Source organism: Petaurus breviceps, unplaced genomic scaffold (genome assembly GCF_028583685.1).
Source record: "Petaurus breviceps papuanus isolate PSGF00001 unplaced genomic scaffold, PetGlider_PUasm1.0 90849, whole genome shotgun sequence".
NCBI lineage: Eukaryota > Metazoa > Chordata > Mammalia > Diprotodontia > Petauridae > Petaurus > Petaurus breviceps.
In genome coordinates this window covers 20,788,173-20,811,252 of record NW_027187361.1, presented here as the reverse complement: position 1 = coordinate 20,811,252, position 23,080 = coordinate 20,788,173, and the positions used below count along the sequence as shown (strand labels likewise).

Sequence of the window (23,080 nt, the reverse complement as noted above, 5' to 3'; positions counted from 1 at the left end):
TTCTCTCCACTATATTCTTTTGTTCTTCATTGTAATAGCAGTTTTTTTCCTTTTTCTAAGAGAAAAGCATCTTATAGTTTAGATGCCTCTCTTACCTATGCGTGAGACTTAATCTAACCTATGTATTGGCTATGTATTGTATACATTTTTAAATTAACTTGGGGTGTGGGCTATCAAATCAAAATCTACTTGGAATACTGAAATCATTTTTAGCTAGAGAATCAAGATACAGGATGTATTCCAGTGTGGATAATGGTTAAACCACTTTCCAGGTCATGTTGAGGATCTGAATATACTCAAAGTAAAGATTCAAATGCCACCTCTCAAGTCAGTGATAACCTAGATAGAGCCTTTTAAACTCCACATGCCTCTTACAATACACTTCGTTCACTTTGTGTTGGTAGAATCTCAAATACATTGACATTCCTTCATTGTGACACCACTCCAGCTACCACTGATATGCCAAGATATGCATGTATGGAAACTCATTCATTGACTCTGGGCCTAAAGTTATTGACATATTTCCTGGAGAAGCTACAAGAAGGTCACTGGGTTGTCTAGAGATATTTATCCTTGAGGGGTCAATATCAAAGCCCCTTAGAAACCTCCTACTTAATAAGCAGGGAAGATATGGTTGTGTAGTGGTCCAGGTAATTTGGTAAATCAATCTACCTCATCACTGTGGATCACACACCATTGAGGGTAGACTACACAGTTGTTGCGGCTCCTGAAGAGTCAAGTAGGAAGGTCACATGGTACAGAGGTAAGAAGAATGGCTCAATAGTCTGAAAACTTGTGATCAGATCCCACTTCTGGTACCAACTCCTTGTGTGACCTTGGGTAAGTCATATAACTTCCCCGAGTCTCAACATCCTTCCTCATTTGCAAAATGATGGAGTTGGACCAAATGACTTCTGAGGTGCCTTACAGTCTGGGATTTATGATCCAATGATCGTTCTGTGCAAAAGTCTTGGTAAGTGTTTATGTGGGGGGAAAGATATAGAGAGCATTCTCCTAACTATTATAGCAATCAGGCAAGTATTGCCTTCAAAGTGATTTCTTAATCATTAACTAATTTGTGTCTTGCATAATAATTAAAGATTTATCTTCACAGCTTAGGAAAGGATTTTAGAGGTCATTCAATGCCAACCACTGTCCTGCTTTAAGAATGAATCTAATTGGGGTGACTAGGTGATGCAGGGAATAGAGCTCCGGCCCTGGAATCAAGAAGATCTGAGTTCAAATCTGGCCTCAGACACTTGACACAATTACTAGCCATGTGACTTTGGGCAAGCCAATTGCCCTCCAAAAAACAAACAAAAGAATGAATCTATAGTATCTCAGAAATCAAGCTACTCCATGAAGCCTTCCTATGACAGGAAATGAATTACAACATATTAGGTCATTTCATTTCTAGGATGTTTCAATTATTGAAAAGTCAGTATTATGTAGTGGCCTTGGAGATGGAGAGCCCTGGATTCAATTACTGCCTCTGATACATAATGACTGTGTGGCCCTAGGTAAGACTAAACTGCAGAGAAGGTGTTAACTTTCATTGATTGAAGGAATTTACTCAATCAATGAAATGTCAACTCCAGTCCTTATCCCTATTCTTATTTAATCATGGGGAGGGGCAGGGGGCTTATTCTCATAATTAGAAAAAAATTATACTCCTCTGTAACATACAACCATTTGATCCAGTTTTACTCTCAAGGAAAAAAAGAGTTAAGTATAATCCATTTTGAATAGGGCACCTTGGTGGCTCAGTGGATGGAGTTCTGGGCTTGAAGTCAGGATAACTCATCCCCCTGAGTTCAAATCTGGCATCAGACACTTACTAGCTGTGTAACCCTGGGCAAGTCACTTAATCCTGTTTGCCTCAGTTTTCTCATCTATAAAATGAGCTGGAGAAGGAAATGGCAAATCACCTCATTATCTTGGCTAAGAAAACCCCAAATGAGGTCACAAAGAGTTAGAAATAACTGAAAAATGACTAAACAAAAACAGTATATTTTGAATATGTCAAACCTTCAAACTTTACCAACCCTTAGCACAGCCAGACTTTCATCGTCGAAAATAAACCTTAACAGTTATTTTGATACATTTTTCTATTTTAGTTCCCTACTAAAATGGCATCCCCAATACTGTTTTTCTAGACTGAATCTACTGTGTGAATGTAACTCTAAGTTGTGATATTCAGAATTGAAACATACACAGTTTGATGTGCAATCAATCATCTTTTTCTATTGAGTTATGGAAATGCTTGTTTTATTTAAGTTCAGAATAAAATAAATACAATACAAAAGAAATATAATCCTTATCATCAGGAGTGTGCTGGAGTCGGTTTTAATCGACTTGTAAGAGCTGATGACTAAATTTTCAGTTTGAGCATTTATTTACATGTCAGAAATTCACAATTGCTCTAAATTAGGCTTGGATTTATTATCTGCTTGATTTTCTGAACTCGAAAAAGCATTAATAATGCAGATTATGTTTAAAAGTATATGTGCAAACATTCCCAGTCTGGTTTTCAAATATTTTCTACCCATCTCTGATTTGCTCTAGAAACACTGCTTGGGCTCAGCAGGAGGGCAACTGAACGCTGAAGGAAGGAAGCTATCACTGGCCTGGAGGCTAATAATAGCAGTGGTAATTAATAATAATGATGATGGGAAGAATAACAAGAATGGGATTTATTTATTGCTTTAAGGTTTCCAAACATCCATTATCTCAGCTGAGCTTTACAGCGCCCCTGCTCAGAAGACTCGCTCTGCTTCTGTCCGTGTCTTAGGAGTAGCAATGTCCCTGCTCCTCCTGCTCTTCATTTATGGCCTCTTATCTCTGGTCCAAGGGGTTCTCAGGCTTTTTTACATCATATGTTTATAATAATTTATTTCATGAAACTTCTCATATTCAAGTTATTATTGGTAAACTTGCTGCAGCACATTTACACTCATTATAGGTCCTAATGCACTTTGAAGTATGCGGAACTTAATTCTGCTGAGGTTATTCAGAGTTCTATGATTTTTAGTTATACAGTACTGTTCATTAACTATTAGTGAAGTGGCTCCCTAACACCTCCAGGATTAAATATAAAATAGTTTGTTTGGCATTCAAAGCCCTTCATTACTTTTCTATCCATTGACCTTTCCAGTCTTTTAACACGTTATTATACCCCTCCACATACTCTTTGAGCCAGACATACTAGCATCCTTAATGTTCCATTAATAAGATTCTCTATCTTTGGGTTCTGGGAATGCCTTCTTTACTCATCTCTACCTCCTGACTTCCCTGACTTCCTTCAAGTCCTTAATAAAATCTTATTTTCTATAGGAAGCCCTTCTCCATTCCCTTAATTCTAGTGCCTTTCCTCCAGTAAGTATTTTCTATCTGTCATAGATGCTTGTTTGTACTCTTTCTTTGCTTATTGTCTCCCCCGTTATATTTTAAAATCCTTTAGTGCAGGAGCTATCTTTTGCCTTACTTAATATCACCAGCACTTAGCACAGTATCTTATTATAGTTAGTAGGCATTTAAAAAATGCTTCTTGACTGACTGTCATATGGTCTGAGTTTATTGAAAACATGCTTTATTTAATCTAATTAAACCCAGTTATATCACCTCCTCCTACTTAAACCACTTCACTTTCCATCTACTGTAATGGTAATGTAATTTGACCCCTTTGTATTGGCAAGTAAGCAGGTACTTAGCGCTTAGTAACTGATCAAGCCTCTGTTGGGGAAACAGAAGGTATGAACTCCTGTCTCCTGTGGCTGACGTAACAGGAAGGGGTTGGCTGAACAGGCTGTGTGTATATAAGGAAAAGCCCCAGAGAGGCACAGTCAGAATTCCTTGGGACCAGCATCTGGTGGCAGAGCAGCTACAGAAGAGAGAATCAAGAACAGAGCCATAATTTCTTGAGAACTTGTGGTGATGGAGCTTCTTCTGAATGGGAGCCAGGAGCTCCCTCCCCCCCAGGCTGGATAAGGTGATTCTGATTTTTTTAAGGAGCTGCAGAAGACTAAGGAAGCATGACCAGGATGCAGGACTTTGTATGTGGCTTGGTTGAGCCTTGAATTCGCAGGAGCAGAAATGGTGAAGGACTTGAGATGGACCAGATCCTGTGAACTTCAGTGTGGAGCACGACCTGCCCAGAGAGCTGGACAAGGAACTGGGAGCTGTCTGCCAGTGAACCCAGGTGACAGTCTGGTGAATCCAGGTAGAATCTGGGACCATGGAAGGGGATCCAGGGAATCTAAGAAGCATCCCCAAGTCAAGATGAAAATACCTCTCAGTGGGTACTGAGTAATGATGAAATTGTAGTCTACTCCTGACCTAGAGGTGGAGGATTTGTGTATTTTCTAATGATTGTACTTAGTGATTACTGATACTTAGTAATTGATTGCTGAAAAAGTGACTGATTGAGTTAATTTAGTTTGCCTCATGAGTGGAAGACTTTGACTATTGTACTTTGAGATGATTGTTCTTTGTTCAAAACTTTGTGGCCACTATGGTGGAAACTATGTGGCCATTTTAATGATAAGCTCTTTAGAATACTATATGGTGATTTTCTGTGATAAGTTGTAATATTGTGAATGCGCTACCTTGATTTTCTGTTAATGTTTTGCTTTGATTTTTTATGGAATAGAGTGTTCACTATACTGTGTAATCAGAACCTTAAAAGCTGTTCAGTAGTATTCTTCTGGAAAGCTGCTTGGGTGTGGCTTTACATCTACAATGCCAATTTGTACTGAAAGAGCATTGCAAAGGTTCATAAATCCAGTTTCATATCAAAGTCAATATTAATTTTCCATTCACCTTGTTTTGATATGTGAATGGTTAGGCTAATCTCTTCTGTATTGCCATGTATTCTTCAAGGAGATTTCATAGTTTTACAGGGCTTAATGCAATCAGTGTTATATACCAATGTTTTATACCACTAAGAGCCTTTGGATACAATGTGTTATCCCAATAGGAACATTTGGAGGGCCTTGCTATCATTAGAGATTTTTTTTTACTCTTTAAGCTATATATTTCATAGCAAAAACAAAATATCTGTTAGTCTCTTGTGTTTCCTATTGACTTTCATAATGATGGCAGCAGCATGGGAGGTGGGGTGCAGATAGAGAGGGGAAAGGAGGGTAAATGTGGAAAAGAGTGCAGATGGTGTTTGGATAGAGTTCTTCGATATCCACAAATATAAATCAAGCAATCTGTACTCTGAGCATATAAATATCACAGTTATGTACTAGTAACTACTTACATACTAATCATCTATAAAGATTGCATTAAGTACTTTTGGCCATCATATCATGCTATTGAAACATACTGAGCCAGAAGTCCACTAAAAAACCTTTTTTAATGGACTTACTAAAATAAATAAGTCCTATTGATATCTTTGCTTATTTTCAAACAATGCAACCATATCCCAATAAACCACACCACCATCCTGAGACCCCCCCTTGTAACAAAGAAAACTAGTTAAGCAAAACCAATGCTATCCTTGGCATCTGCAGCATCTCCCTACCCATTTTACTAAGAGGAGGAAGCATCTTTCATTCTCTGTCCTCTGGAAGCAACTATGGTCACAGCATTTAATTTGAATTTAGCTGCCTTCTAATGTCATTTTCAATCATATTATTGGTGTCATTGTGTGGGTTACTCTTAGGTTTACCTTCTTTGCTCTATATCCATTCATATAAGTCTTCCTATGTTCCTATGAATTCCTCATATTCATTTTTCCTTCCAGTGTAATATTTCATTACTTCCATATGCCAGTTTGTTCAACTATTCTCTAATCAATCAATTAATCAATCAACAAAGATTTATGAAGTGCTTCTTATTTGTCAGGGTTTATGCTAGGTAATGTACATATAAACACAAAGAAACAGAAAGAAGGCATTTCTATTCTTAAAGAGTTTATATTCTATCCATCAAGGAAGACAACATGCACATGTATGGATATATAGAGAACGAATATTAAATTATATAAAATAAATATGATGTAACTCAAAATGAGGTAATTAGGGAGGACATTAGCATTTGAGGAGGTTGGGAAAGGTTTCATGAAGGAGGGAGTGCATTTTAGGCATGGGGTAAGGCCAGTATAAAGACAGAAACAGGAGTTAAAGTGCCGTGTGTGAATAAACTATGGTACTTAGGGCCATAAAGTGAAATAAGGAAAACGAATGTAAAAGAGCTTGAAAAGATAGACTGTGGCCACCTTATAAAGATCATTATAAGATAAATTTAATATTTTATCCTACAGGAAATAGGGAGCCACTGGGATTTATGGAGCAGGAGAGAGACATATTCAGATCTACACTTCAGAAAAGTCACTTTGGCTGCTGTGGGGAGGATGGACAGGGTGGCAGGCAGCTAGGTCAGGAACTCTGTAATAGATTAAGCTTAGCCTTGGCTGCCTTATTTTAGTATTTCTCCATCATGTTCCGAGAAGCTCAGTACTGGGATAACCTCATCATCCTGTAACATCTCATCAGCCTTGACATGCTAGCGACCTTATCACTACCCTCTGCCTCCCTGATGGGAGGATGGGGCCATGAACTCCCTTTAAGGCGAGACCTCAGCTCAGACATCTCCTTATTTCTCCCCTGTCTGCACTAACTTTCTTACTGACTTCTGAATCGTTCCCTTGAGTGGGGTACCTTCCCCTCCCCCACCCCTCACAGACTTCTTCTCAGCTGCCATTTGTGGTTTGTCCTCCCCTATTAGATCGTAAACTCCCTGAGGGCAGGGATCATCTTTACTCATATTTATATCCTAGAGCTTGGCAAAGGCCTTGGAGCACAGCAGGCTCTTAATAAATGTTTATTGACTATTGACTGAGATAGTGAGGGCCTGAATTAAGGTGGTGAGCACATGAGAGTAACGAAAAGGGATCAGATGGGAGAAATATTATATAGAAAGAAACAGTAAGATTTGGCAACTGATTAATTTTATAGTACAAAGGAGGACAAGGAAATGAGAATGGTACTGTGGTTCAATATATACTCATTTATTTCCAGTCTTTTGCTGCTGAAAAATATTACTATGAATGTTTTGTTAAATGGGCTTTTATATTTGCATAAATCCATTTCAATCTATATACATCCTTCCTCACAGTGTTATTATAAGGCCTGAATGAGATGATACTAAAAGTTCAAATTTGTGTAGAAGTTTAAGGCTTGTAAAATGTTTTATTTATACTCAAATGAGTATAATTATTGTATCTCATTTGAAAGTTTTTAAAGATTACAAAGTGCCATCTAAATACATGTTGTTATTCTTTCTCTAATTGTTACTTATGAGACACTGTCCATAGGCACAATGTTTTTTTTTTTTTTTTCTATTCCAACATCACTGACGGGTCAATTCCCTCAAAAAGATCAATCTGTTGGTAACTTGTGGCCACAGGCCTAGTTAGAAATAGCAACAGACAGGGTGCCAACGTTCCTAATCCTTCATCTCTGGATCCTAGGGAAAGGGGTGTTGACTGGCTGGCTGCCTGCCTTCTACTCCTAGGAAGAATCAGGAACCTTTAGAAGAAAGAAAGATTGTGAGTTCATGTTGATGTCAGGCTTTCTTTTAATGAGGAGGAGAATGGGGAATATTGCATGTGCCTTCCACTGACTCCTGGAATTTGGCAGCAGAAGGAAAATGGAAGTAAATGATACTTTATAAATAACATTACAAGGAACCATTTCTCTGGGCTTGAGTTATTTTGAGATAGAAATGTGAAGAAAATGCACTGGATTATCGCTGTGAGGGGACTTAATAAACTGCAGTCATCAATGAGACTTTTCAAAAATAGGCTGTATTTTAAATAAAAATGTTTAAGCTATAAGCTGCTTTGCCCAAGTTTAAAGAATTACTAAAAGATGAGTTAAAAAATGAGTCTGAGGGTAGTTAAAAAAAATAACACTATAGTTGTGCTTCTTCATAATGATAATGGGGTTTGCTAAATATTTATCAAAACTTCAAAGAATTTAATATATCTTGTCATTTTTTGCCTTTGTAATGTCTCCCAAATATATCTCATTCTCTTCACTCACTTAGTCACTGGACTGAGTCAAGAATTCAATTGAACTGGGTTCAAATTCAACCTCTAATGCTTACTAGCTTTGTGACCCTGGACAAATAATTTACCCTCTTTGTACTTCAGTTTCCTTAACTGTAAAATGAAGAAATTGGACTGGATGCTTTCTATGGTTCCTTCCAGTTCTAAAATCTATAGTCCTATGACATAAAATTACTATAGTTCAGGATTTAATTAACTAATTGGACAAGGGGAGGCAATAGCTTCCTCAGCATGGTGTTCCTCATTCCAGTGTTACCCCCTTCTCCAAATTCTTCTATACCAATATGCAAAAGTAGTCTCTACAAAATACAGAATAGGCCGTTTGACCCTCTTGCCAGACCATCTTTCTTGACTTCTATTGTCTCTAGGATGAAATACACATTACTAGACTTAGCTGAGTCTTCAGATACCTTCTCTGTTTCCAAAGGTATTTCACATTACTTCTCTTTATGCATTCTTTGTTTGAGCGAACATGATCTGTTCAATGTTCCCAAAACTGAGCATCTTGTCTTTCCTCTTCTATAGTGAATGCCTGAAAGGCATTCTCTCCTTACTTTTAGCTTTCAACATTCTTTCAAGGATCGACTTATGGGATTCTTCCTGATCCATCTAATTGTTATCACTTTCTATGTCCCCAAATTCTATTGCACTCATCTATGCTAATGTTTTGATTCCCAAATAAATTGAGGATGGAGGTTTCTGTTATTGTTTTGTCCTTGTATCTCTAGGGCTTTTCACACAGTAGGAGATTTTAAAATGCTTGCTGTTTTTATAAAATGATTTTGCTACATAAAAAATGTCCAGACTTCTTTAATGTTGAAAAAATAGTGTATCTGTGCCATGAAAGGCTCAATTCTACTACTGGAAAATTTGTCATGTTCTGAGCTTTCAGATTTGATTGAGTGAAGAACTCATGTAAACCATTTAAGGCCTACTCCAATATTGGCTGTTATTGAATTGCAAGCATGATGTGAGTCAACTGTAGCAATTTGTGGCTTCACAAACAGCTAATTCAACCACAAGCCATATTAAGTAGAACAGAGAATCTGCACTAAAGAAGATATAGGTTCTATTTTACACTGTCTTGGTCTGAGTACATCTGGAAGATCCTGTATTCCATTCTGAGCCCTCCAAGTTAGCAGGAACCTTGACAGGCTAGGAGATGGAAAGCAACAAGTGAAGGGAGTTAATATTTTATACTATATATTATCATGACCATGGTCAGCAATCTCATCATTCTGGCTGCTCCCTCAGATGGTGCCTGTTACATTTCATCCACACCTTACCATCCGATTGGATTCTTCTCCATCATCCCCGAGGGAATTAAAAACCTTCTCATACAAGGAAAAGCTGAAGAACTGGAGAAGGCATCATGGGGACATGAGACATTGATTCTTCTGTGGATCTATAAGATTATCTGATTAATGAGGTTACTTCCTTGAATAATGCACCCATCTCTTATTGCGTTTGATTCTTATCCATGTCCTCCAATATAAGGAGGGGGTCCATTATACATACTGTGGGCTTCCTTTCTGTCTCTTGATATCGTATGGGTGTCAGTGGAGCACATAGGATATCCATCTGTTATCTCATACTCTCACTACAAGATAAATCCTTCTGCTTTTTTTCTATTTCTCTTTACTATCTCTTATACTTCTTCACCTGGAATATTTTTCACTGAGAATATGCCTACTTATGCCTGTTATGCTTCTTTCGAATGCTCTTCAATTGACAACATTTTGATTCTCCAGGGATTGTGACACTACATTATACCACGTCACATAGCATTACTAGAAGAGTACTGGTGCTAAGAGGATGGTTATGTGGAGAATGTGGGAGTTATTAAAAGCCCTTCGCAATTTTCTACATATGATCCAGTCCAGTATTTTTCACTCCTTCAGTTGTGGACCCAGCCTAGCTTATTATCCATCCAAATATCTCTGCTACTTATATATACTGACAGGCTGTTTGACTTCATATCACGGTTTGGACAGAGGTACTTTTTTATATACTTTCTTCTCCCTTGGTGGGATAGCTAGACCTAACTTTGATAGTTATAAATCTTTTGGGGGCAGAATCTGAAATATTGAAGGGCTTGATAAAATCTGCAACAATGGTGTCATCAGCCTAGTGGCAACTGGCATATTTCACCATCTCTAGGGAATTCTTCCATTTGGACCCTACACTAGAAATCTTCCATGACCTTTCAGCCAGTAAGTGTTTTTTTAAGCACTTCCTGTATGCCAGACCCTGGGAAAGTATTGAGAACACAAAGACAAAAGTGTAACAGTCCTATACTCAGGGAGATTATGTTCTAATGGGGGAGACGTGTGTATGTCAGAAGGTTCAATGTAGAATCTGGTATTTTAGAGGAAATTCTTAGGGGCAGGGTTGAAGGAGAGCATTTCAGGGATGGGGAACAGTCTGTACAAAGATAGTGAAAAAGAGACGGAGTGAGTGTTATGTCTGAGGAACAGCAAATGGGCCATTACATCTGAATTGCCAAGTACATAGAGGGGAGTAACGTAGAAGAAAAAGCCTAGAAAGTAGGATGAGACCCAAATTTGAAGAAATTTAATGCCACATATAATTGAGCTTAGTGGTAATAAGGAGTCACTGGAATTGTGTATGTGTGTGTGAGAGCACGTGTGTGAGTGTGTGTGTGTGTGTGTAAAATATGTTCATACAAGAGCTTTAAGAAAATCACTTGAGTGTCTAAGTGGAAGATGAAATGCAGTGAGTAAAGGCTTCAATAGAGAGACCAAATCATAGATTATTACAATAGTCCAGGCAGGAGGTAATAAGGGCCTGAACTAGGATAATGGCTTTGTAAATAGTGGGGAGGTTGAGTATGAGAGAGAAGCTGCTGAGGTAGAAGAGAAAAGATTCGGTAACAGATTGCATTTACTGGTAGTGTGACAGTGAGGAGTCAAGATGAAACTAAGGTTGTAAAACTGGATGACAAAAAGACTAGTGGTACCCTTGACAGAGGAATGTTTAGAAGAGGGCAGAGTTGGAAGGGAAACATACGTTCTGTTTTAGACATGTTGCATTTGAGACTGCTATGAGATATCTAATCTGAAATGTCCTACAGATATTCTGTTATGTGAGGCAAAAGCTCAGGAGAGAGAGGGGCACTGATATTGGGCATGGCACAGAGGAGGAATATGTGAAAACTCAGAAGGAACTACTACATAGGTAGGAAGAAACCTGGAGAATGCAGTTGTCACCAAAAATCAGAGAGGAGAGGGAATCCAAGATTAAACAATTTTAAATGCTGCAGAGGAATCAAGAAGGATGAGAAATGGGAAAAAATCATTAGATTTGTTAGTGAGGAGATCTTTGGATGATTTTGGAGAGAATAGTTTGAGTTGTTAGTAAGAAACACTTTTGGCAAACATATGCCTCCCTATTTTATGATTTATATTAAGAAAGATGATTCTAGAAAAGTTATGGAATACTGTATTCTATGTAACCTTGTATGCTTTTAATGTACATATATACATACATGCAAACATACAGAATTATCTATCAATCTTTCTCCCTGTTGCAGGTGAAGTTTAAAACAGGATTTCACCCTCCAAATCAAAGACTTTCTAAACTCATGGAACAATATTCACAGTGGGGAGCTGTATTCTCCAATTTAGTCAACTGTATGTGTGTAAAGGTATGGTCTGCTGTAGAACATCATGGAAGAAGCGGTCCTACTCCTTCCCATGCCTCCATCAAGTATATCCTCAAAACATGTTGAGATTAATTTTTCTCCTCCTCTGCCTCCTCCTTTTTCCTCCTCCTCTTCCTAACAGATTTGCAGTATCATCATTATAGGAAGTTACTGAAGGCTATTATCTTCTCTGCAATTTATCATCTTACACATTTGCTTAGGATTCTGTGAGGTTAGTTGAACAGTCATTCAACTGGTATGTTCCAGGAGGGGAATTTGAAGCTACTTCTTTTTGACTTCAAGGTCAGATCTACTACATAATCCTGCCTTTCCTGTAGAATGTTTTCACAAAGAGTTTGTAAAGATAATAAAGGAGCCAAACAGGTTAACAGTTATGATATTAGACAGACTGCTTCCCACCATGCAGTGATAACAAGATACATGATTTCCTTGCCACAAACATTTGGTTTCTTCCTTTCTTTAAGATATCTTAAGAATGAGTCCCTTTGTATGACCAAACAGAATTTTATTTGGCATATTCCTTCCCTGCGTATACGTGATCTGGTCCAGGTATTTTTCTTGTTGGTTGTCATTGGTGGCATTTCTCTTCCTACATCATGTTAAGGATATTATGATGTGATGTAGAATCTAAGTATCATAGTTTTAGTCTCATTTCTGGAGAAAAAGTTCATTAAAGACGTTTTGATGGAACTTTTCTATCTTTTAAATGTTTATTTTTCCAGTTTAATATTTAGATATATCTAGCTTAATCATATCTCTTGTCAACCTTTCTATAAACTTTGTTATTCTCTCCAAAGCTTCTTGTTGTTCTACAAATGAGTTTATCTTTTAAACTTATTTCCCTTCATGGCCATATCTCTCTGATTGACCAGATCAATTGTATGAAGGTTGAGGTGGGTTTTGAGGACTTTTGTTGTAACTGAGTAACAATTTTAATATATCTTTTGTTGTCATGCCCCCTGTTCATTTTTCAGTGTCCAATAGCTTATCTGATAGATCTAGTTAGAATCATTTTAATTATGTATCATATCCTTCTTTTCTTATGACAATTATTTAAATATTTAAAGAGCTAAACAGAAGCCAGACATGGTATTGCACTCCTGTAATTTTAGCTCCCGGGAATTCAGAGGATGGTGGATCTCTTCAGTTAGTGAGTTCTAAAGTATAGTGGGCCAATGAGGTGTCCACACTAATTTCAGCATTAATATGGTGAGCCCCTGAGACCATATGTCAGTGGAATTACCACCTAAAGAAGGGCAAAATGGCCCAGCTTAGAAATGGAGCAGGTCAGAGCTTCCTTGCCTATCAGTAGTAAGATTGGGTCAGAAAGTATGTCTTTCACTTTTAGCCTGGAAAGATGAGAAAACCTAGTCTTAAAAAAAAGCCTCATGAGAAGAGAAATTGGATTTACTCCTTTTGAGTCTCAGTGGGGAGAATTAGGAACAGTGGTTCAAAATGAGAGAAACTGACTTTGGCTCTACAACAACTTATACGAACTTCCTTCTCTATAAGAACTTTTGCATAAGCAGAGTGGTCAGGAAATGGAATGGATTGCTTCATGAAGTAATGAGAAGGCCAACATTCAGGGCTTTTAAAGAGACATTGCATAAACACTTGTGAATGTTATACAGAGAATTCCTCCAGTGGGGAGGAATTTTGCCTTAATGATATCTAAGTTAACATCCATACAAGATATAGAATTCCATTATTCACATATCAACTTAAAAGATCTGAAAAATGAAATACTATCTTTGACAATTATTCTCTGCTAAGGATGTTATCTCTTTCTTAGTGAATAACAATTATATAGTAAATCCACCTTATATATAACAGTTCAATGGACTATAAAAAGCACCTTTTATGAAAGAGTTTCCAAATTAGCCAAAGCCTCTTCTTAAGGCAAAGGAAAGGAACACTTGGCAACACTATTTATTCAAGCCATCTGTGAATGGTTCTAATGATTCATAGCTTCAACAGGTCTCAAAGAAGTATTTTGTTTACAATCTCTACTTCATTTCTACCATCCTGCTGAAAAGTAAAAACAAAAAAGTGTCACCCTTTGGAGATAAAGATGAAGCTAATGGATTAGAGACAATGAATTGAAATTTTTAATTACTTGTCATCTCTGAAACTGTGATATTTAGACTTGTCATATCCATCTTACAATATTATAATGTGAGCAAGGGTCACTGTATTTTCATCTCCCTAAAGGCTTTATATAGGGCAGCTACTTCATTTTGAGTTGAATGAATATATTGATTTAACCACATAATTTTGCTGGGTGACCATATAGTTAACTTAATTCAACAGTCACATTGTAAGTGCTTACTATGTACAGAATCAAGTTCTAGGCCCTGAGGGAGACAGAAAACTTTAGAAGACCTGATCTGTTTCCTTATGGAACTAGAGGAGAGTGAGCAAGATGGATAATAGAGCATACCATTCAAGAATCTGCTGTTTGGAAAAGAGAAAACTTAGGGAGCACATGCTGGCTGTCTCCCAATATTTGATATTTAATTATGGAAGAAGGAGCTTGTTGCTTGCAGAGGTCAAAATGAGGAAGAAAGAGTAGAAGTTTCAGATAGATTTCCACTCAATATAAAGAAAATGTAAATTATATAAAATAAATACAAATGATATAATAGAACATATACATGTAATATACATAACATTAAATTTTATGTATATTAGTGTAATATAACAAAATTATATTTTATGTATATTTGTATAATATACACAAAATATAATATGAGAAAAGTTTTATAAAAATCAGAGATATCTAAAAATGAAATGGATTGCCTTAGGAGTACTGATTTCTTCAGTCACTGAAGAGTTTCAAGAAGTAAGTTGGAGATGAATCATTGGGTAAATTGTAGAAAATATTCCTATTCAGATGTAGGTTAGAATTTATAAACTCTCTGGTTCACTTTAACCCTTAGACTCAAGGACTCTATGACACATATAAGTACAATCCTAAATAATACATGCTAAGTATATTGGAAAAGATCAAAGAAAATTTTATGTGTTGTTCAAGGGAGGTGATCATTATGACTGGGCAGTCAAAAAAGACTTCTATGAGAAAGTGGCATGTTTGATTTGGTTTGTAAAGGATGGGAAGGAACAGGAGAAGGGCAATATTACAAGCAGAGGAACTGTTGTCAACAATTGTTCTGAGCTATGCAAGCATGGTTTTGGAGAACTGATGTTAGGTCAGAGGACTGGAATACATAGTATATGGAAAGTTAATATTAAATAAGGTTGAAAAGGAAGAATAGTGTTAGTGAAATATAAGTTCCATCAATTCAATGCAACACATACTTCATTTTGTTAGGGCAGGGATGATTAATTTATGTCTTTTAAAAGAAATCTCCATCTTCAAGTATGGTACCATGAAAATAGCAGGTACTTCATAGATGTTTGTTGAATTGAATTGCTTTTACAGACTGTGAAGGGTAATGAATATTGACCAAAATTTGGAATGTTTTACTCAGCATACAATAGGGAGTCATCACACACACACCCATACACACACACACACACACACACACACACACCCCAAATATATTTTCCAATAGATGTCAAGAAAAAATAGTCTGGTGATTTTTTTTTCTTATATAATAGATTTGAAAAAAGAAAGAGAAGTTGGAAAATGTCTTGTGTAACTATTATAATAATGCAAGCACATAATAATGAAAGTCTCTTTTATGGTATTAACAGTGGGAATAGGAGAAGAGATGGGTAGCCTTAACAAATGAGGTCAGGTAGAAGATTAGATTTGGGAGAATGATATTAGGCTGAGCTTGGAATTTGCTCGGTTTGAGGTACCAGTGGGATGTCCAGATGGAAATATCTTATAGGTGGTCAGGGATTCAACTATAAAACTCAGAGAAAGATCAAGACTGGAGTAGCAGACTTGGGAGTATTTGGGGCAGAAGTGGAAAGTCAACACCTTTGACATGAATAAAATTTCGGAGAGAGAAGATAGAATAAAAACTGAAGAGGGCCAAGAACAGGACTTTGAGGAATAGGAGACACCCATATCACCAGCTGGAAAAAGGGAGAATTAGACAAGGAGCTAGACAAAAAAGTAATTAGATGTGGCAGGAAGAACAGGAGGAGAGTTGTCTATTGAAGGAGAGAGGGTAAGAGAATTTCCATAAGGAAGTTATCATCATTGTCAAATATTCTGGAGAACTCAAAAGGGACAGCCAAAAAAAGATCATTGAACTTCTCTTTGGAAACAAGGCAAAAGTTTCAGGCAAGAAATGAATGTGAGTACTGGATTTCCAATAGCAAGCATTTGAAAATTGGCTAGTTATAGCCAAAGGTGCTTAAATCAGATGATGTGGAGAGTGAAGGAAAGTGGGTTTCAGATTTCCCATTTGTAAAATGAAGGGAGGGGAGGAGCCAAGATAGCAGAGTAGAAGCACAGACTTCTCATGGGCTCCCACTCTAGTCACTTCCAATATATGTAAAAAATGATTCTAAATAAACTTTAGTGTTACAGAGCCCACAAAGTTTCATAGAGAAACAAATCTCCTACTGAAGGAAACCTGGCAGCAAGGGTCTATTGCACCAACTTGGGACATCCTGTGTGAGCCACACAGTTCTAGGCCCCAGGTGACCCCAACCAGCTGTCACTGGAGCAGACCTCAGGATAGTGAATCATCAGTAGATGTGTCAGTTTTCAGACTTCTCAAGCCATAAACAACAAAGACAAAGTAAAGAGTGAGTGCAGAGCTCTGTTGAAACGGGGTGGGGGAGGGACTGAAGAGCACAGTATGGTCCTGCACCCAGGGTGAGAAGTGGCCAGAGGTGCAGCAACTGTGCAGTCACCACACGGCATGGCCTGCAGATTGTAGAGGGACTGGGCAACTATTCAGAGGGTAATCGCTCTTGCTTTAACCTGCTTGGATCTGGATTGGGATCTTGGGTTGTGGTCCTGGGGTGTGTGACCAGTGAGCCAGGTCATGTGGGGGCTGTAGAGAGGGCATCCTCCTAATAGCTTTGGAAGCTGTGAAACCCCCAGTGATTTGGGACATAGATCTCTCCATTCTGGAAGTAAAGTTCTACTGTGACAAAGAGCTCAAAAGTTAAGTAACTGACTGCCAATATGAGCAAGCAATGGAAACACAGACAGACAACAGAATCATTTTGGGGGGACAAAAAGCATGGAGTGGGAGGAAGACAGCAAAGTCAGAACTCCTGCATCAAAAGCCTCCAAGAAAATTATGAATTGGTTACAGGCCATGGAGGAGCTCAAGAAGGATTTTGAAATTTAAGTAAGTGGAGGAAAAATTGGGAAGAGAAATGAGAATGATGCAAGAAAATCATTAAAAGAGAGTCAACAACCTGCTAAAGGAGACCAAAATATACACTGAAGAAAACAAAACATTAAAAAATAGACTACTAGGGGCGGCCAGGTGGCTCAGTGAGTAAGAGCACCGGCTCCAGTGTCAGGATGACCTGGATCAAATCCAGACACTCAGCACCACACCCAGAAATAACTGGCCGTGTAACCTTGAGCAAGTTACTTAACCCTGATTGCTTTAAAAAAAAATAGACTACCTCAAATGGCAAAAGAGGCCCAAAAAGCCAATGAGGAAAAGAATGCTTTAAAAAGCTAAATTTGTCAGATGGAAAAAGAATATCAAAAACTCACTGAAGAGAATAACTCCTTCAAAATTAGATTGGAGCAATTGTAAGCTAATAACTTTATGAGAAATAAAGATACTATAAGAAAGATCCAAAGAAATGAAAAAATAGAAGGCAATGTGAAATATCTCATTGGAAAAACCACTGACCTGGAAAATAGATCCAGGAGAGATAATTAAAACTTCATTAGACTACCTGAAAGCCATGATCAAAAAAAGAGCCTAGACATGATCTTTCAAGAAATTATCAAGCAAAATTGCCCTGATATTCTAGAATCAGAGGGCAAAATAGAAATTGAAAGAATTCACTGATCGCCTCTTGAGACAGATCCCAAAAAGAAAACTCCTGCAAGCAGTCAGGTAGAAACAGTTTGAGTACTGTGGAAACATAATCAGGATAATATAAGATCCTTCGATTAAGGGATCAAAGGGCTTGGAATAAGATATTCCAGAGGTCAAAGGAGCTAGGACTAAAATCAAGAATCACCTTCCCAGCAAAACTGAGTATAATGCTACAGGAGAAAATATGGTCATTCAATGAAATTGAGGAATTTCAAGAATTATTGATGAAAAAACCTGAGCTGAACAGAAAATTTGACTTTCAAATACAAGAAGCTAGTGAAGCATGAGACAGTAAACAGGAAAAAAAAATCATAAAGAACTTATTAAAGTTGAACTATTTACATTCCTACATGGAAAAAACAATAATTGTAACTCATAAGACTCTTTTCAGTATGAGGATAGCTGAAGGGAATATATATATATATGTATACATACAAGTATATGTATGTATAGGAGGATGTATGTGCATATAAATATATATATATGTGAGTGTGGTAGGGTAGGGCAATTGGAAGGTAGGGCAATTGGGGTTAAGTCACTTGCCCAAAGTCACACAACTCGTTTTGTGTTAAGTGCTTGAGACACGATTTGAACTCAGGTCCTCCTGACTCAAGGGCCAGTGCTCTATTCACTGTGCCACCTACCTTCCCCACTGGATTTTTTTTTTTTTTGTGAGACTGGGTGTCCCTCTCTAAACCATCAGCAATTGACTCATATGCTTTGATCTGCCTTATTTCTGGTCTGGGCCTAATTGCCCTTCTGTAGGCAGCTTGGTGGTCCCAGCTCCTGGGATAATCACTATATTCATGGCAGATTTAGTGCTTAGTCTTTTGCAACTCAGAACTCCGACATTCACACAAACTACCAGCCTCAACCTCATCAGTAGCAGAGATTACCAGAGAGTTCTACCACACCTGACTTTTATACTGGAAAATTTGATGAGTCTTTCTTGGAGATTTTGGCTAAACACTTTGCTTGTTCTCAGTATAATTTTACCAAAAAAAAAAAAAAGGTGTAAGCCATCAATGGGATCGCATCTAGGTGATTCAGTGTATAGAGTGCCAGGCCTGGAGTCAGGAAGACTAATTTTCTTGAGTTCAAATCTGGCCTCAGATACTTAAGAATTGTGTGACCATGGACAACTCACTTAACCCAGTTTACATCCATTTCCTCATCTGTAAAAAGAACTGTAGAAGGGAATGACAAATCACTTCACTCTCTTTGTCAAGAAAAGCCCAAATGTGGTAATGAAGAATCAGACACAACTGAAAATGACTGAAAACAACAAACCAATCAGGAAAGAACTAAGACTGAAATTCCCTGTGTGGAATGACAGATGGTAGGCAGTGTTGAGGATCGTTTTTATCAATACTTTATATTTTCAAGGATTTTGTTCTCATTTCTCCTCTTACTGGAATCAGTGATTTAGTTATTGCTCTCTCTTACTCTTAAAGAACTTTGTTGGGGTAGCACACCGAGTAAGAGCACTGGCCCCAGTGTCGGGAGGACCTGGGGATCGAATCCGGGCTCAGACACTTATTACCTACCCAGAAACACCTGACTGTGTAACCTTGAGCAAGTTACTTAACCCCAATTGCTTAGGGGTGGCCAGGTGGCTCAGCGAGTAAGAGCACTGGCTCCAGTGTCGGGATGACCTGGAGATTGAATGCCAGGCTCAGACACTTAGCACCCACCCAGAAACACCCGGCCATGTAACCCTGAGCAAGTTACTTAACCCCGAATGCTTAAAAAAAAAGAAAAAAAAAGAACTTTGTTGGAAGAAAAATGACACATAACATAGCATCTAGTAGCGATTATGTCACAGCATATTTTTCTTTAAGTTTTCCTGAGTCCTTTGGCAGATTTGCCTATTTCTTCATCCTCCACTTACCTTCCAGCTTTTTTGGGGTGTTACTATAATGCTTTATTTCATGATGAAAAATAGTAGTTCACCAGGTGGGAAAATACATGCTGCTCTGTCAATAAAATGCAAGGCTCTTATGTCAGTTGGTCTACTTGAAGCTACAATTCCCTGTGTAAGAATTATACCCTTTTGACATCCAGTGAGGTTTAAACCCACAAGGCTCAGCTAATAAATAATATTGAAGCCCCTAATAATAATATACTAAAGTTCTTCCTGGGTAGAAGTTAAGAAAAATCAATTGTAAATAGATGTTAATATTTGTTGGAAATCTTTTGAATTGTGGGGCTACTAATCCGAGAGCATAAACTCAAACATGAAACTTGAGTCCTGCTCTTCACTCTAAGGCCAAAAATCGACTCTTGCTACTGTGATACATAAGCAGAGATAAGAAAAGTTTTGAGTATTAATGAATTTCATCATGAATTAAGATGAATAAATACTAGAAAATTACATCTTAAGCATGTTTATAATCACCAGCAATTTGGGTAGATAGGTGGCATTGTGGATAGATATCTAGCTTTGAAGTAAGGATGATCTGGGTTCACATCCTATCACAGATACATGTTGTGTGAGTGTGTGTTAGTTTTGTGACCTTGGGCAAGTCACAGAACCTCTCTCAGCCTCAGTTTACATTTCTGCAAAATGGAGATAATAATTGCACCTCTCTCCTTCACAGTATTATTGTGAGAAACAAATGAAATAATATATGTAAAGTCTAATGTAAAGCTTTAAAATACTATATAGATAGATTCTAGCAATAATAATATTAATTATTATTATTATGTTAGAGGGGCCTTGATTGTAACTTAAGAACACTGCAGGGTTTCCAAATAAACACTTACCCATTGGCAGAAAAGTAAATTCTGAGGACTGTGGAAAGTAGATTATGAAAAAGTAGATTATACATTATTACTTGCCTAAAAGGGGATATTTTCAGACCATAAAAAGGGCAACATAAAAGCAAAGAATTGAAAATCAAGAGATCTTAGTAGGCTTGGCTCAGTACATCTCAAGTCCTTGACTTAAGACTCTAAACATCTCTTAGCCTTAGTCTTATCTACAAAATGTTGGTGTTGTACTAAACCAACCCTAATGGCTTCTACATCTCTAAAATTCTCCTACTATAAAACTGGTTCCATCTATAAAAAGAGAAATGATTCTGGTAACTAATCATAAAAAGGTAATTTGAAGATCAATGAGTAAATATTTAAAAAATACTGCCTTTTCTTTTCAAGATATTTGGTCTTTGTATATTTTAGTCATGTTACTATAGTGTGTGTGTGTCTATATACACTCACTGAACTTCAAATTACATTGGGATGACAATTGATTAGGAGATGTACTTGGATGTTTGAAAATTATCACTGAGTTCTTAAGTGTAACCACCTGGCTCAGTTTTCTGAACCTTTGACTTGGGGAAAGTCAAGTATATCTTATAAAATTGTCAAATTGGTTAATTGTGTATTTATGCCTTAATTTTAGAAACTTTACAGCTAATCGACAACTGTAAACTTAAGAAATTATGACTAGCCTAAGCAATTTAATAAAAATACTAGATAAATAGGTTGAGGAATCTTTTTTTAATAAAAGAAAAGCTTAAATTTTATTAGACAGCAGCAATATCAAAACTACTTGGTACTGGCTAAGAAATAGAGGGGTAAATCAGTGGAATAGGTTAGGTACACAAGAGACAGTAGTTAATGATTATAGCAATCCACTGTTTGATAAACCCAAAGATTCCAGCTTCTGGGATGAGAAATCACTATTTGAGAAAAAATGCTAGGAAAACTAGAAAACAGTATGGCAGAAACTGGGCATAGGCCAACATCTAACACCGTATAGCAAAATAAAATCCAACTGGGTACATGACTTAGGTATAAAGGCTGATATTATAAACAAATTAGGGTATCAAGGAATAGTTTATCTGTCAGATTTATGAAAAATGGAGGAATTTATGACCAAATAAGAGACAGAGAAAACTATGAAATGAAAAATCGATAATTTTGATTACATTAAGTTAAAAGTTTTTGTGCAAACAAAACCAATTCAAGCAGGATTAGGAGGGAAGCAGAAAAATTGGAAAGAATTTTTACAACTAGTGTTTCTGATAAAGGCCTCATTTCTAAAATATATAGAGAACTGAGTCAAATTTACAAAAATACAAGTCATTACCCAATTGATAAATAGTCAAAGGATATGAACAGGCAGTTTTCAGAGGAAGAAATTAAAGCTATCTATAGTCATAAGAAAAAATGACCTAAATCACTCTCAATTAGAGAGATTCCAATCAAAACAAATCTGAGGTACCAAATCACAAATATCAGATTGGCTAACATGACAAAACAGGAAAATGATAAATTTTGGAGAAGATGCAGGAAAGTTGGAACACTAATTCATTGTTGGTGGAGTTGTGATCTGATCCAAACATTTTGGAGAGCAATTTGGAACTATGTCCAAAGGGCTATAAAAATGTCCATACCTTTTGTCCCAGCAATACCACTTCTAGGGCTGTATCCGAAAGAGATCAGAAAAATGGGGAAAGGACCCATGTGTACAAAAGTGTTTATAGCAGCTCTCTTCATGATGGCCAAAATATAGAAATTGAGGGGATGCCCATAAATGGGAAAATGGCTAAGCAAGTTCTGGTATATGAAGGTAATGAACTGCTATTGCATTATAAGCAATGATGAACAGGTGGACTTCAGAAAAACCCTGGAAAGATTTATATGGACAAATGCTAAGTGAAGTGAGCAGAAGCAGGAGTAACAGCCACAATCTGCAATGACAGATTTTGACAGACTTAGCCCTTCTTAGAAATGTAAGGACCTAAAACAATTCCAAAGGACTCAAGATGCACAATGCCATCCACATCCAGAGAAAGAACTATGGAGTCAGAATGCAAAGCAAAGAAAACACTTTTCTTTTCTTGTTTATTTTTTCTTTCTCATTGTTTCTCCTATTTGTTATATTTCTTCTATACAACATGACTAATGTGAAAATATGTGTAATAGGAATGTATATGTAAAACCTATATCAGATTGCAGGCCATTTTGAGGAGGGAGTGGGGAGAGGGAGAAGAAATTGAAAAGTTATGGAAGTAAATGCTGAAAACTACAAATAAATAAATAAATAAATAAATAAATGAATAAATAAACAAACAAATAAATAAATAAATAAATGAATGAATGAATGAATGAATGAATAAATAAATAAATAAATAAATAAATGAAGCAAAATGTAGTACAAGTACTTCTTACTTCTGACTTGTACATTTCTTTCACTTTTGAATTTCAAATCAAACTTCGACAGCCCTAATTCTCAATAAAGGTACTGATCTTTTCTTTTTTCTTACAACTTCATACTTAGATTGTGCTACATTTACCTATTATAAATGGCCT

General features: G+C 37.0%; 1 protein-coding gene across 1 annotated transcript in view; it reads right to left on the bottom strand.

Moving 5' to 3' along the window:
* Positions 1-23,080, bottom strand: part of GABRB3 (gamma-aminobutyric acid type A receptor subunit beta3) — a 261,589-nt gene that overhangs the window by 5,537 nt on the left and 232,972 nt on the right. The window lies entirely within an intron of this gene.